This window comes from Schistocerca gregaria, chromosome 1 (assembly GCF_023897955.1).
Source record: "Schistocerca gregaria isolate iqSchGreg1 chromosome 1, iqSchGreg1.2, whole genome shotgun sequence".
Classification (NCBI taxonomy): domain Eukaryota; kingdom Metazoa; phylum Arthropoda; class Insecta; order Orthoptera; family Acrididae; genus Schistocerca; species Schistocerca gregaria.
In genome coordinates this window covers 206,225,089-206,239,399 of record NC_064920.1, presented here as the reverse complement: position 1 = coordinate 206,239,399, position 14,311 = coordinate 206,225,089, and the positions used below count along the sequence as shown (strand labels likewise).

At 40.1% G+C, this 14,311-nt stretch overlaps 1 protein-coding gene and 1 non-coding gene across 2 annotated transcripts in view; one reads left to right on the top strand and one right to left on the bottom strand.

The window, feature by feature from the left end:
- Positions 1-14,311, top strand: part of LOC126336947 (lysosomal alpha-mannosidase-like) — a 118,430-nt gene that overhangs the window by 18,616 nt on the left and 85,503 nt on the right. The gene's annotated exons all lie outside the window — the stretch shown is intronic.
- Trnar-acg (transfer RNA arginine (anticodon ACG)) lies at positions 8,948-9,022 on the bottom strand. The gene has a single exon. It is a non-coding gene; the product is annotated as a tRNA-Arg (tRNA).

Below are 14,311 nucleotides of genomic sequence, written 5' to 3'. Positions count from 1 at the left end.
GACCGAGACGTGTAGCCAATGGCGCCCCATACCATCACGCCGGGTGATACGCCAGTTTGGCAATGACGAATACACGCTTCCAACGTCCGTTGACCCCGATGTCGCCAAACACGGATGCGACCATCATGATGCTGTAAACAGAACCTGGATTCATCCGAAAAAAATGACGTTTTGACATACGTGCACCCGGGTCCGTCGTTGAGTACACCATTGCAGGCGCTCCTGTCTGTGATGCAGCGTCAAGGGTAACCGCAGACATGGTCTCCGAACTGGTAGACCATGCTGCTGCAAACGCCGTCGAACTGTTCGTGCAGATGGTTGTTGTCTTGCAAACGTCCCCATCTGTTGACTCAGGGATCGAGACGTGGCTGCACGATCCTTTACAGCCATGCGGATGAGATGCCTGTCATCTCGACTGCTAGTGATACGAGGCCGTTGGGATCCAGCACGGCGTTCCGTATACCCTCCTGAACCCTCGATTCCATATTCTGCTAACAGTCATTGGATCTCGACCAACGCGAGCAGCAGTGTCGCGATACGATAAACCGCAGTCCGACCTTCATCAAAGTGGGAAACGTGATGGTACGCATTTCTCCGCCATACACGAGGTATCACAACAATGTTCCACCGGGCAACGCCGGTCAACTGCTGTTTGTGTATGAGAAATCGGCTGGAAAGTTTTCTCATGTCAGCACGTTGTAGGCCACCGGCGCCAACGTTGTGTGAATACTCTGAAAAGCTAATCATTTGCATGTCACAGCATCTTCTTCCTGTCGGTTAAATTTCGCGTCTGTAGCACGTCATCTTCGTGGTGCAGCAATTTTAATTGCCAGTAGTGCAGATTAAGAAGATTGGAGACCTATCCGACCCTAACCTAAGCTGACCTAACTCTATCCTGTAGCAAGGAATCAGTGTGACAGTGAGTCTGTCTTCTGCAGATATAGCAGTTCTTAAGTGAGTATTGTACTTTGTGATCTGAAGATACACTTGACTGAGCACATACTGAAATATATGCTCATCCATTCTTAAGTAATTGATGTACGACTTGACGTCCTCCACTATAAGCTCAAGTAACAAGTTTTGTTGGATGCTCCACCCTGGTACGTTTCCTTTTTTCCGCCCGCTTCTCTTCCGCATGTCCACACAGTGAAATTTTGGTACATGCAACTGCTGCGGTAATAACGAGATGTTGTCGTCTGCCATCTTGAACTTTGACGAAAAGTATTATGACGGTGTAATATTCCTTTTTAACGCCACGTCGAAGATCATTGTCAAATATATTTGACGACTATCTGATCACATCTTTGATCAAATCTTTGACAAGGAAATTTGATAGTGTAATACTGGCCTATAGAATGGATAGGCTCAGGAGATCCATGCTCGACGCCATACGTGTAGACCAGTCTAGGTCGACCAAAGATCCTGGGAAATCCAGACGGTCCTGGTTTCTCATCGTAGCATACGGTGTCCCGAATAACTGTTTCGGAACGCTCGAAAGTCTTGGAATTCAATTTTTATGAAATTCTGTAAGTTTTTGGAGATCTCGTTCGATCAAACAGAGTATGACATGGTACATTAATAAATCTTAGATTATTTCTCTAACCTCCCTAGTCCCACAGTACAGTAGAGTCTCGATAGTTCGAGTTTCCAATAATCCGAGCCTTAAAAAAATTGCAACGATCTACTTTCTTTTTTTACTGACATGATAAATAATGAAAACATCATTGCAAAAGATAGATAGGGAAAGTATAGCTCAGTGACAAAGCAGACAACAATGCAATCGACACCGACAGTTAGCCCGCTGCCCTGTTGCACGAACATCTGTTGTCAGTATGGCACGAAATACCCCGACTGCTGCCGGCTGCTACCAATCAAAACTGAGGAGTTCATACACTGCTGTAGTTCCCAGTACCTGTATTGTACAGTGTTGTGTATCGTTTTGTTTGTTGACTGTGTGTTGCGTTGTACGCCTTACAAAGATGAGTGCTGTAACAAAAAAGAGGAAATTTGTGCCTTTGCACCTAAAAGTAGAAGCACTAAGACGACTTGACAAAGGACAAACAATAAAAAAAAACTTGCTCTTGACTATGATGTCGGTGAAGTTAGTGTTGGTGACTGGCGAGAAAACCGACTTAAATTGGAACAGTCTTCTTCACAGAAATGCTCACACGAATCTCTCAGTCGAAGAAGTATAAAGAAGTCAGACTTCGAAAAAACAAGTGAGGCATTGTTCATGTGGTTTACGCAACAGAGACAGAAGGGTGCTCCGATTTCTGGCCCAGTATTGCAAGAAAAAGTTTTGGTTTTCAGAAACCAGCTGAAGGAAGGAGATGACAATTTCGCCGCTAGTGTGGGCTGGCTCGACATGTGGAAGAAGAGGTATGGAGTGCGTCAACTAGACGTTCGTGGAGAAAAACTCTCTGGTAACGCTCAGGCCGTTTCAGACGTTATCGTCGAGTTTAAAAAAATCATAACCGACGAAAATTTGTCTAATGAACAGATATATAACTGTGACGAAACTGGGCTAAATTTTAAAATGTTACCTGCGAGAACACTTGCTTCTTGTGGAGAAAAAAATGCTCCTGGGGAAAAAAAGCAAAGAGCGGCTCACAGTTATGGCAGCTTAAAATGCAACTGGAAACCACAAACTAAAACTAGTTGTGATTGGAAAGTCTGCCAAGCCAAGAGCATTCAAGAATGTATCCATCTCAGCTCTTCACATCGGAATAATGCCTGACTGAATCAGGAAATCTTGAAGAACTGGTTTTTTAACTCATTTGTACCTGACTGCAAGAATTTTTAAAAGAAATGGGTCTGCCATGCAAAGCAATTTTGCTCATGGATAATGCGTCCTCACATCCAAGTGCAGGAGAACTGCAGTGCGACGGTATCCGCGCCTTGTTCTTCCCACCAAACGTTGCTTGCTTCATTCAGCCCATGGATCAGGGCGTTCTGGAATGTCTAAAAGAAAAGTATCGACGGCGACTGCTACAGTCAAACCTGCATTCCGAAGACAGCTTTGAAGAAAGTGATTTTGAAGGACGTCGTGTACTGGATTAGCGAATCTTGGAGCGAAATAAAGGCAGACATAATTTTTAATTCATGGAGAAAAATTCTACAGGAAAGTATGCCAGACACAGAAACTGAAGATTTAGCAGATGAAGACGATCAACCATTGTGTAATTTAATCAGAAGATTGCCAGGGTGTGAAGAGGCAGAAGAGGTGGAAGTAGGCGAGTGGTTAAATTCGGACGAACAGTTGGAAGTGACAGACTCTTCTATAACTGACACGGTTAACATTCCATCGCAGTGTGAGAGTGACGACGATGACGAGGCAGAGGCTGCACCGATGATGAGCCACACCGATGGCTACGCTGCTCTCGAGGCCGCCATATGCTACGTGGAACAACAGCCAGAGGCGACACCAACTGACCTACTGCTCCTGAGACGGTGGCGTGACATTGCTGCGAGGAAACGTTGCAGCTTCGGCAAACAAAAGACACTTCACTATTACTTGTCTAAATAAATAATTATTGTTATTCTGCGAATGCAAATGCATGTGTAAATACTTTTATTTTAATAAAGTTCATATTTTGACCTGTATTACTTACAATATCATAATATTTCTTTTTCCCATTTAAATTTCGATAGTTCGAGGTGGTTCCGGTCCCGTTCACCTCGAAGTATCGAGACTCTACTGTAATTACAGTATCAATAATTTATACAATAGCAAATCCAGCATGGAATGTAACAATACTATGAAAAGGATAACTGCTACTCATAATACAGCGGAGATGCTGAGTCGCAGATAGGCACAACAAAAAGAAAGTCGTAAAGTGAGCTTTCGGTCAACAAGGCAATTGTCGAAAATACGCTGCTACTCACAGTCTGGCTTCAGCTGCCAGAGACCGTGATCATGTGTATGCGCTATTCTCGACAAAAGTCTTGTTGGCCGAAAGCTCACTTTTTGACAGTCATATTGTTACATCTGTTTGCGACTCAGCATCTCCGCTATATAAAGAGTAGCAACTATTGTTATGATAATATTGAAACAATGATTTACTTTGCACGGTACTGTGACTGGAGGGCAGTTTCATTTTGATAACAGTTCCAGGTTTTGCAACTTGTGAAGAACATACCGGTGGCTTCTCTTATTAGTTGTATTCTACCACTCAGCTGCAAAGCACCAAACATATTGCCGAAACTTACCTGCAAAATCAGCGACACTTGTAAGGAGTGGAATTTTATCAAGAAAAGGTCGATTTAATTATAAGTCATAGAGATCGGTATGTAACAGTGTCAGTCATGGTGGTCGTTCTGATATAATTAATCGCATCATGTCAAAGAAACCCATTAACAGGTTTAGCGCATCGAGCTGTAGTAAAACTCTACAAAATTGTTTTGTAACGTCACAGTCAAAAGAAAAAACAAAAGACCTAGTACTGAGTTTTCACCAGCTTATCGCACAATAAAACATGTAAAGACCTTTAGATCTAGTTATCGCACTTACTAATAAGTTTAACAGCGTTTTTTTTTATGATTCTTCCATTGCAATAAAGTGTAATTCAACAAGAACTACAAGTTCAGCCTTAGTAACAGTGTAAGTAGGCTGTTTAGGTTTTTATGTTAGTAACGCCACGTATGAAAATCACTGATTGTGCTGTGTGCAGTGTGTGGCTGATTGGCATTGTTGGAATATTTGCTATTGTAGTGTTCGGCAGTTGGATGTGAACAGCGCGTAGCATTGCGCAGTTGGAGGTGAGCCGCCAGCAGTGGTGAATGTGGGGGGAGAGATGGCAGAATTTTGAGAGCGGACGATCTGGTCGTGTGTCCGCCAGAAAAAGGAAATTTGTAAGACTGGATGTCATTAACTGATATATATATTATGACTTTTGAACATTATTAAGGTAAATACATTGTTTGTTCTCTATCAAAATCTTTCATTTGCTGACTGTGCCTATCAGCAGTTAGTGCCCTCCGTAGTTTGAATCTTTTATTTAGCTGGCAGTATTGGCGCTCGTTGTATTGCAGTAGTTCGAGTAACGAAGATTTTTGTGAGGTAAATGATTCATGAAAGGTATAGGTTATTGTATAGGACCATTCTTTTGTAGGGATTACTGAAAGACTGCATTGCGCTAAAAAAATTGTGTGTCAGTTTATTGATGATGAGAATAAGTAAAGAGAGAAATGTCTGAGCACGTTCAGTTTTGATCAGCTGTTTGAAAATCAAATAACGCAAGTGGTTTACCAGCACATTAATTTATAATTTTCCAAAGGGGATGTTTCAACAGGAGTTATTTTTCTCCAGAGTTTAAAGAAAAGTCTTGAGGACACCGAAAATTCTTCTTTCTATGGGGCATCCACTGATGCCAGCACTCATAAAGCTGAAATAGTTCTGTTTATTGTTCATTTTTCGATATTAGTGAAGGAATTAAGACCAAACTTTTGATGGCGAGTTCCTTACCTTATGAAACATCTCAACAAACTTCAACATTTTGTTTGAATTCTATTGTAATGTTTGATCACGGAAAACTTAATATGTGGCATTCCTTGGAGACAATACAATCACCAACTTTGGTAGTTTAAAAAGACAAGTCAAAGGTAACGTATTTACCAAATTAAAGAGAATATTACATGAAAACATTGAAGGGATAGACTGTCCTGCAAATGTTTTACACAACTGCATGCAGACATCTGCTGTGAGTTTAAACTGTGCTGTTGAAACTATCATTGTGGAACTATTCTTCTACTTTTCTACGTCGACAGTTAGAGTAAAGAGTCTGAAGGTGGTTTGTGACTATATAGTTTGCGACTATACAGGGACTGAATATATGATTGCAATATATCACTTGAAAAGCTGCTGGTTATCACTATTTCGAGCAGTTGAGCAAGTCATCATGTTGTTTGGACCCTTAAAACATTTTTTCCGAAATAAAGATGAAGGTCCCAAAATATTGGTTCAATTTCTCATCAGTCCTTTAAGTGAAGCCTACTTGTGATTCATTCAAATCAAGTTTAGCATTTTGCAGCATGGAAGTAAAGAAGACTGAGGGGAACATGAAAAGTGTAGCAGAGGTAAAGGAAGTCCTGAAAAATACTCTTGAAACTGTTTTAAGAGAAAAGAGTAGGAGTTCCTTTTTTTAAAAATGTTATATCTGTTCTAAACACTAGACCACTAAAGGGAGAAAATACTAAGTTACTACTAAAGCATCGTAAATTTTTCTACTCGAAATTTTATTCAATAAAAGTTATAATCTATAGGTTATGCAGTGGGTAATTACAATTATTAGGGTTCCAGTAGTTATGTTACATACAAAATAAGTACACAATGCCCTGTTTGATAACCTATAATGACAGTTTTACTGCTCAAAATGTGGTGGGAAAAGAAATAATAATTTATGTTATTAATTAGTTACCAGTTATTATAATTAAAATGACACCAAGAGAATTGTACATACAAAATTATTTGAGACTTCTGTGCTTTCTTCGACGGTCACCCAGGAATTCTTCATCCAGTTCATCGTTTGCTACTTCAATGTCTGAGTCTATATCACTATCATCTGTACATACAGCATTATCTTCTTGAAGAAAATCTTCCTCATCACTGAACTCTCCATTGTTTGCGTCTTTATCAGTTTCTTGAAACAAATCACCCAGTATGTTAGCGTCAAAATTCAACTGAGCACCATTCATATTGTCCTAATTTCACTAGCATACTGAAATAAATTCTGTGGGAACAAGTATGCTGACTATTAGAAAACAGGTACACATTACTGAACATTCATAATGTTTACGATGAGGGAACCAGTGCCACTGAACTACTCAAGTCAGGCAACAAAAAATTAGGCCATAGTTAACAAATACGTTTTCCGTGAAGATACTCAAAAGGATGTGTCGCTAATGTGTACAGATTGGTGGGAGATACGAACTGCAATGGAAATTTTACGAGGGTTTAGTAATCTAGGGTTAAAAGAGCACAAGTAACACAGTCAGCAGAAAAGGACTTTAAAGAAGAAGATGACAAATTTTATGACACCTGTACAGAATATCGGAGTAACTCATATTCATAATTATGGTTGGTGTTTGATTGGTTCTCACTGAATAGAGCGCCAAATGGAGAAATGTTGAAGAGACAGTTTCTTATTTTAAGGGGAAAAAATTCAAATCGATGACTCTGTTCTGCTTGATCAGTCTGGAATATTGACAGATTTCGTTTAAAAAATCTTCACAAGTGGAATGATAAAAACGAAACACAACTGCAGTGTAAGAAGAGGGTGAGATTTTCTTTAAAGCTGTGACTTTCTTCAGCAGTACTCAGAGACGATAATAATTCCATGATATCTGTTTGCAATAGCAGCTTGTAATGCAAACACTGAAATGATATTTTCGTTCATGAATATCCAATTGACTGATGAACGGAACAAAATGAACATAGATTCTCTTGAAGCAGTCCTACAAATCCTGCACACCTACAAAATCGACTGTGTAGAATTTTACCAATACATCTCAAAGAACAAAGATATGATTAAGAAGGCTAGAAGCAGGGAAAAATACCCTTTTTTCCAATGATAATAAACCCTACCTACAACTGTTCAGCAGTACTGAAAGTTTATGTTAATTTCATTTTATTAAAAATCCAATGACTGATATTTTGAAAAATGATAATAGATTTGTTATTTTTGTATTACATATCATTAATTAAACAGATATTGTAGAAATAAATCGGAGTAATCATGTTTTTATTCTTTTTACTAATAGTAAAATGGTATTACCAGGTTAACAAAATGTGTTAACGAGACATAGAAATTAAAAATTGAAAAACCTGGGTTTATGGAGAGGGAGGGAGGGGGTTGATCTATTGGACCCCTTTGAATTGTGTCTCAGTTTTCTCGGAAAATTATTTGATTGTATTTCTTTTCAGAACAGGACCAATTTGGTTATCATCCATTGCAATCTTACAGAACAGCGATACATTGATGACATTCTACCCTCCGTTTTGTTGTGCTGCATGACAAGCCATCCTGCGCTTACATTTCAGCAAGATAATGCCTGACCGCACATGGAGAGAGTTTCTACTGCTTGTATTCGTGTTTGCCAAACCCTACCTTAGCTAGCTAGTTCGCCAGATCCCTCCCCAGTTGAGAAAGTTTGGAGCATTATGGGCAGTGCCCTCTAACCAGCGCGGGATTTTGACGATCTGATGCGCCAGTTGGACAGAGTCTGGCACGATATCCCTCAGGAGGACATCTAGCAGCTTTCTTAATATATGAAAAGCCGAATATCTGCTTGCATAAGGGCCGGAGGTGAACCAACACGTTACTGAATTGCTCAATTTGTGAAGCTGCTTCTCTTGAATAAATCATCGAATTTTTTTCTGAAATTGCAATCATTTGTTAGTCTGTATATGTACATCATATCTACTGATTGACGCCCCTTTCGTATAATTCCTTCATGGTGCATCGTTGTTTTTGTTTTTTATTTTTTGTCTTGTCTTAGAGCGTATTTTATTATATTTCCTCAGAGCCTCCTTTCATGCAGAACAGTCACCAAATCATTTCCTGAGAAAACTGGTGTACAACCCACAGGGGTCCAATGAGTCGCCCCCCCCCCCCCCCCCCCAAACGTACTCAGGTTTTTTTAATTTCTGCTATTAAAGTTTTGTTAATATATTTCGTTACTCTGATTATACTCTTTTAACTATTAGTAAAAATAATAAAAATTATTTACTCTTACTTATTCCCAAAATTTCTATTTAATTATTTATATATTTCATATATGTAATACGTTATGATATTTCAAAGTGTTATAGCCATAGGACTTTTAATAAAATTGAATTAACATAATCTTCAAATACTATTGAGCACTTGTAGATGCGACGATTGTCCTTGGAGGAAAGGGTATTTTTCATTGCTTCCTTTCTTCCTGATTATGTCTTTGTTCTTTCTGTGTGCCGGACCGAGACTCGAACTCGGGACCTTTGCCTTTCGTAGGCAAATGCTCTACCAACTGAGCTACCCAAGCACACCTCACGCCACGTCCTCAGAGCTTAAATTCCTCCAGTACTTCGTCTCCTACCTTCCAAACTTCACAGAAACTTTCCTGCAAACCCTGCAGAACTAGCACTACAGGAAGAAAGTATTTGGGTAGAGTGAAAATTTCATTCTAGAAACATCCCCCAGGCTGTGGCTAAGCCATGTCTCCGCAATATCCTTTCTTCCAGGAGTGCTAGTTCTGCAAGGTTCTCAGGAGAGCTTCTGTGAAGTTTGGAAGGTAGGAGACGAGGTACTGGCAGAATTAAAGCTGTGAGGACGGGGCGTGAGTCGTCCTTGGGTGCTCAGTTGGTAGAGCACTTGCCCGCGGAAGGCAAAGGTACCGAGTTCGAGTCTTGGTCCCGCACACAGTTTTAATCTGCCAGGAAGTTTCATCCTGAATGTCGCCTGGCGTATGGCCCAACAACCAAGACTGATGGTTGTCTGTCATCTGTGGCATTATTCTGCAATCCATTTTATTGCCGTTCATGAAAAATGATCCTTTATGTGGGTGAGCTTACATTTTAGCAAAATAATGTTCATCAGCACAAAGCGAGAGTTTTTATTGCTTGTCTTTATTCTTGTCAAACCCTACCGTGGCTAACAAGGTCGCTGGATCTCTCTCCGATTAACATGTTTTGGACCATTCTGGGCAGTGCCCTCCAGTCGGCTTCGGACTTTGACCATCTAACATGCCAATTTGACAGAATTCGGTGCAATATACAACGAGAGAACACCCAACAAATCTGTCACTCAGTGTCAAGCCGAATAATTCCTTGCAAGGAGGTCAGAGGTGGACCAACACAGTATTGACATGTTCAATTTGTGAAGCTCTTTCTCTTGAATAAATAATTCAATTTTTATGAAGTTGTAATCATTTGTTTGTCTGTGCATGTACATCACATCTACCAATTTCTGTTCAATTCGGATAAATCTTTCGTGGTGCGTCTTTTTATAGTTTTATTTTAGTGTGTCATTATTATCACTTCCTCATTGCTTCATTAAGCGTTCTAATATTTTCTTGCCATTATCTTGTATTTTTCTTTGCACATATTTTGGTTACGTTAGCGTATATTAATACGCTAAGGAAAGCCTCATAGTATTTATCCATGTTTTGGGGATTATTCTTAAAGAACACCTTATTATTGAATTGCTGTTCAGACTAACTAAACTAGTAATTTAGATGCTGCTGGCATGGTATGAATGTAGGCCTGGAGTGTGTCACAGCGTCAGATTTCCCTTCACCATATTTTTTTTATTACACATACCACGTAAACAGACTGATCGACTGATGTATAGCTTTGTTTACATAATTTGGTTTGTAAGTTCGATGTTTTGCAGCACCCTACAATTTCGTGCGACATCGATTATTAACTGCGCCATCCAGAACCACAATCTCCTGTATGACTTCAAGTAAACTGAACTGATTTTCTTTTCTGCTTTAGGCCAAGCAACAGTATTTTGAATTTTAAGAGCAGCTGCTAAGTCAGAATTCCTGTCACAGATTTCTAGAATTTTTGGCTTTTTAGAAACACGACCGTTTTTCGTCGTTCCATTGCGCTGTTCTTTCTCGTCAGTATGTTTTCTTCGTGTTGATGGGTTTTGCTTATTGCTGTTATTTTGTTTTTGCTTCACCTGTCGCCATGCCAGAATAGCGTGCTAACAGCAAACTACTGAGTTCAGATTCTGGCATTACAATTTAATTCCTAGAAATGTTCTCACTAGGGGTAGAGTTAGGTACTGTTTGAAGTAACTGGCTTCCACTTGATTGCGTATTAATATGTTTAGAGTTTTTATGGGTATTTTACACAATTGGGTTGGGTTATTTTGGGGATGGAGACCAGACAACGAGGTCATCGGTCACATCGGATTAGGGAAGAACGGGGTGGAAGCTGGCCGTGCCCTTTGAAAGGAACCATCGCGGCATTTGCCTGGAGCTATTTAGGGAAATCACGGAAAACCTAAATCAGGATGGCCGGACGCTGGATTGAACCGTCGTCCTCCCGAATGCGAGTCCAGTGTTTAACCACTGCGCCACCTCGCTCGATACTTTCACACAATATGTGTACTAAATCACCCTGAAGAATCCAGCTATAATGTGAAAACCATATTGAAATCGACCCTGTACCTCGAGCAGGAAGACAGGAAGATGCGGTTCCGACTTTGCTTTATAATGGGTAAAGATAACAACTGAACTTAACTGATTGGGTCGTTCTGTTTTGCAACCGGACACCAAATTTATTTTAAGCGGGGAGAACGAAATATTAAAATAATGTCTCTAGATGTTTTGGTGGTTTTGATGACGAAGGAATTTTCGAAAAAAAAGTGCAACTGTCGTTTTCTTTTGCGTCAGTTTTATGTGCAATTCCTTGATTTTTGAATCCACTTCAGCGTCAACGTTGTCAATACTTTTCAAACTTCGCCATAAGGTGTTATCTTCTCCTTTTACATTTCGTTTACTTTTATCAACATAAGCTGCACTGTATAATTCATATAGTCTGCGATAAAGAGTATCTAAATCATTTTCTACTCATTTTAAATTTCTTAGATAAACTGAAAACTCCAGAGTAGTAGAACTAAGAAAAACTCGTCAGTGACGCAGTGAAAGACAAGTGCCTCTGAATGATATTTTAATTATCTTCATCAACGTGTATGACAGGAATGAAAGGAGAGTAATCTGACCACACACGCAAAATAACACAACATAATTTTATAAAACCACAAATTACAAGATCCGCTCATTAGCATCAACATCATGCAAAAAAAAAGAAAAAAAATATGTACGTCAAGATAACAGAAACAGGTCACTGCAGTCTTTGTTGCTCTGATCGATGTCACTTATCACTACACCTCCCTCGTTTTTGAAGTCCAGTGCCCCAATGATAGTGGGGTGCTAGTGGCAAACAGATCTTTCAGCCTAGATGATCACTGGCGCAAATGTTGGAATGCTGTCTGTTACACTTGTGAGATCCATAGCATGAGGTCTAGGTGCAACTCAAGGTTTGTCACTCGTACCTGCTAAACTCAAAGGTATGATGTCATTAGTGTCGAGGTATGCAGATTTCAGTGGCTCTATGGAGACTGTCTCCTGTTCTTGTCTATCACGAAGTCACTGAATAATCTTTTTAATACTTGGAAAGACCCCACATATAATTGGCAATGAGGAGGACAGGCAATATCATGCCATAGCCGTACATACATCAATGTAGATTCCTGTGTCTGAATACTGTTTTGTTACTATGATGTTGTGGGGAGTCCATGTCGATGATTGAAATCCTTTCTTTGATACGCTGACAGAAATTTGACACTTGCTCGTTGGTTGGAAGGACCGCTGGCTTGTCAGTAAGCATATCTACAAGAAGCCATACCTGTTTGCCGAAAACCAGCTCTGCAGATGAGCTTGCTAGAACCAGTTTCTCAGCTGAATGAATACCTAATAATGCAAATGGTAAAGCTTCGGTCTGTTTGGAGCCATGCACCATCAATTCTGTCTTGAATCCAATGAAATCTTTCAACTAACCCACTGCTTGCTGAATGGCAGCTAGTTGTCCAAATGCATTGATATCCACATGTCAGAAGAAGCTCCTGAAATAAACAGACCTCAAACTATCGTCATCAATTGGACATGATATTTGTGGAAGTAGTGGGCATCCAGAGAGAAGCATCACAGCTATCATTTTAGCCGAAATGTTGGAAATGGGAAATGCCCCTGACCAACATGAGAACCAATCCATAACTGTCATCACATAACTGTAATTCTCTGAACATGGAAGAGGTCCCACTAGATCAATGTGTAAATGGATAATGTGTGCTGCAGGCTCAAAAAAATAATCCAGATGGTGTGTATATGTGTCTGCCTACTCTGCCTTTTTGGTTCCGTAAACAGCATTGTGGCCAATGGCAGGTGCCCTTTCTGATCACAAGCTGTATGGCTTATTGTGACAGTAATCTAATGGAAGCCCTAATCCCCAGGTGATGTGTCGCATCATAAAGTAATTACCAGTTCTTTCACTTCTGTTTGGATCAACACCAAGCTATGTGGCTGAGTTGCAAATAATTGTGCTAATTCCATGTCGTCTTGTTGATCCTGGGCTATTTTCTTCCAACAGACTGCTTTCACACTGGTTCAGCTATGTGATAAATAATCAGCAGCGACAATGTCCTTGTCACTGATGTGCCTGAAGTCAGTGGAGTATTGTTCAATGTAGTCTGCCACGTGACTGAGCCATAAGTTGTGCACAGTCTGTGTGTACTGAAAAGTGTTTGCCTTCCAGGAATTCTCTGAAGAATTTTATTGCTCATGTTGGTGAGCAATTCTCGATCAGTAGCGCTCCATTTACGCCGTGGCTGTGCTAGGAATGAGAAAAAAATAAGGGTTGCCAGTGAGTATCAATCCTCTGTTGAAAGGTTGCTCCATCTGCCTCCTCACTGGCGTTGACCATGATTACATTAGGCATTATGAATAGGGTGATGTAATAGTACTGCATAGGTCATTGGACCCTTTGTCTCCTTGAACATTTCTCATTCCAAGGTACTTCTTTGTTCCCAGAGGTGAGTTTCCCCCTGAGAAATGCTGCCAATGGTGTCTGTTTCACAGCTGCTTGTGGCAGATGGCATTAATTTTTTGCAAAACTCATAGTACTTCCTTGAAGGTCTATGAAACTGGAAAATCATTAATTATCTGCTCCCTGTTTGGGTTTGCACACAGAACTTCTGCCAAAACAGTGAAGCTCAGGAGCTGCACACTCTCTTTATTGAAAATACATTTGTTTTTGTTGATCACCACTCCAAATTATTAGGCCTCTGGAAATGTGTCACAGGTCTGCCTCATGTTGCTCCATTCTATCTAAGACAATGAAACTGTCATCCATTAACACAATAGGTTTCGTAGAACTTGGAGTATAAACCTCTGGCATGGTTGTGCTGCCTTTTTGAGACTAAAGGGCATAAAGTTTAAATGGAAGAGCCCAAATGGAGTAGTGTTAGCCATATTCTTCCCATCGCTCTTTGGCACTGGTATCTGTGCATACCCCTTGCAACAGCCAATTACATTATAAACTTTTGCTCGAGCTACAGCCTAGTTGCAGTTGGCCACCTGAGGTAATGGATATTTGATGGGAATAGTGTGGGGATTTAGAACTCTGTAATCCCTATACATGCAACAATTTCCATTCTTCTTTGTGAATAGATAGATAGGTGGTGCCCATGGCTATCTGATAGAGCCACAATAGCTTCACTAATTTGTCTGTCAAGGTCTTCTTTAGCTTTTCTGTCATTAGCAT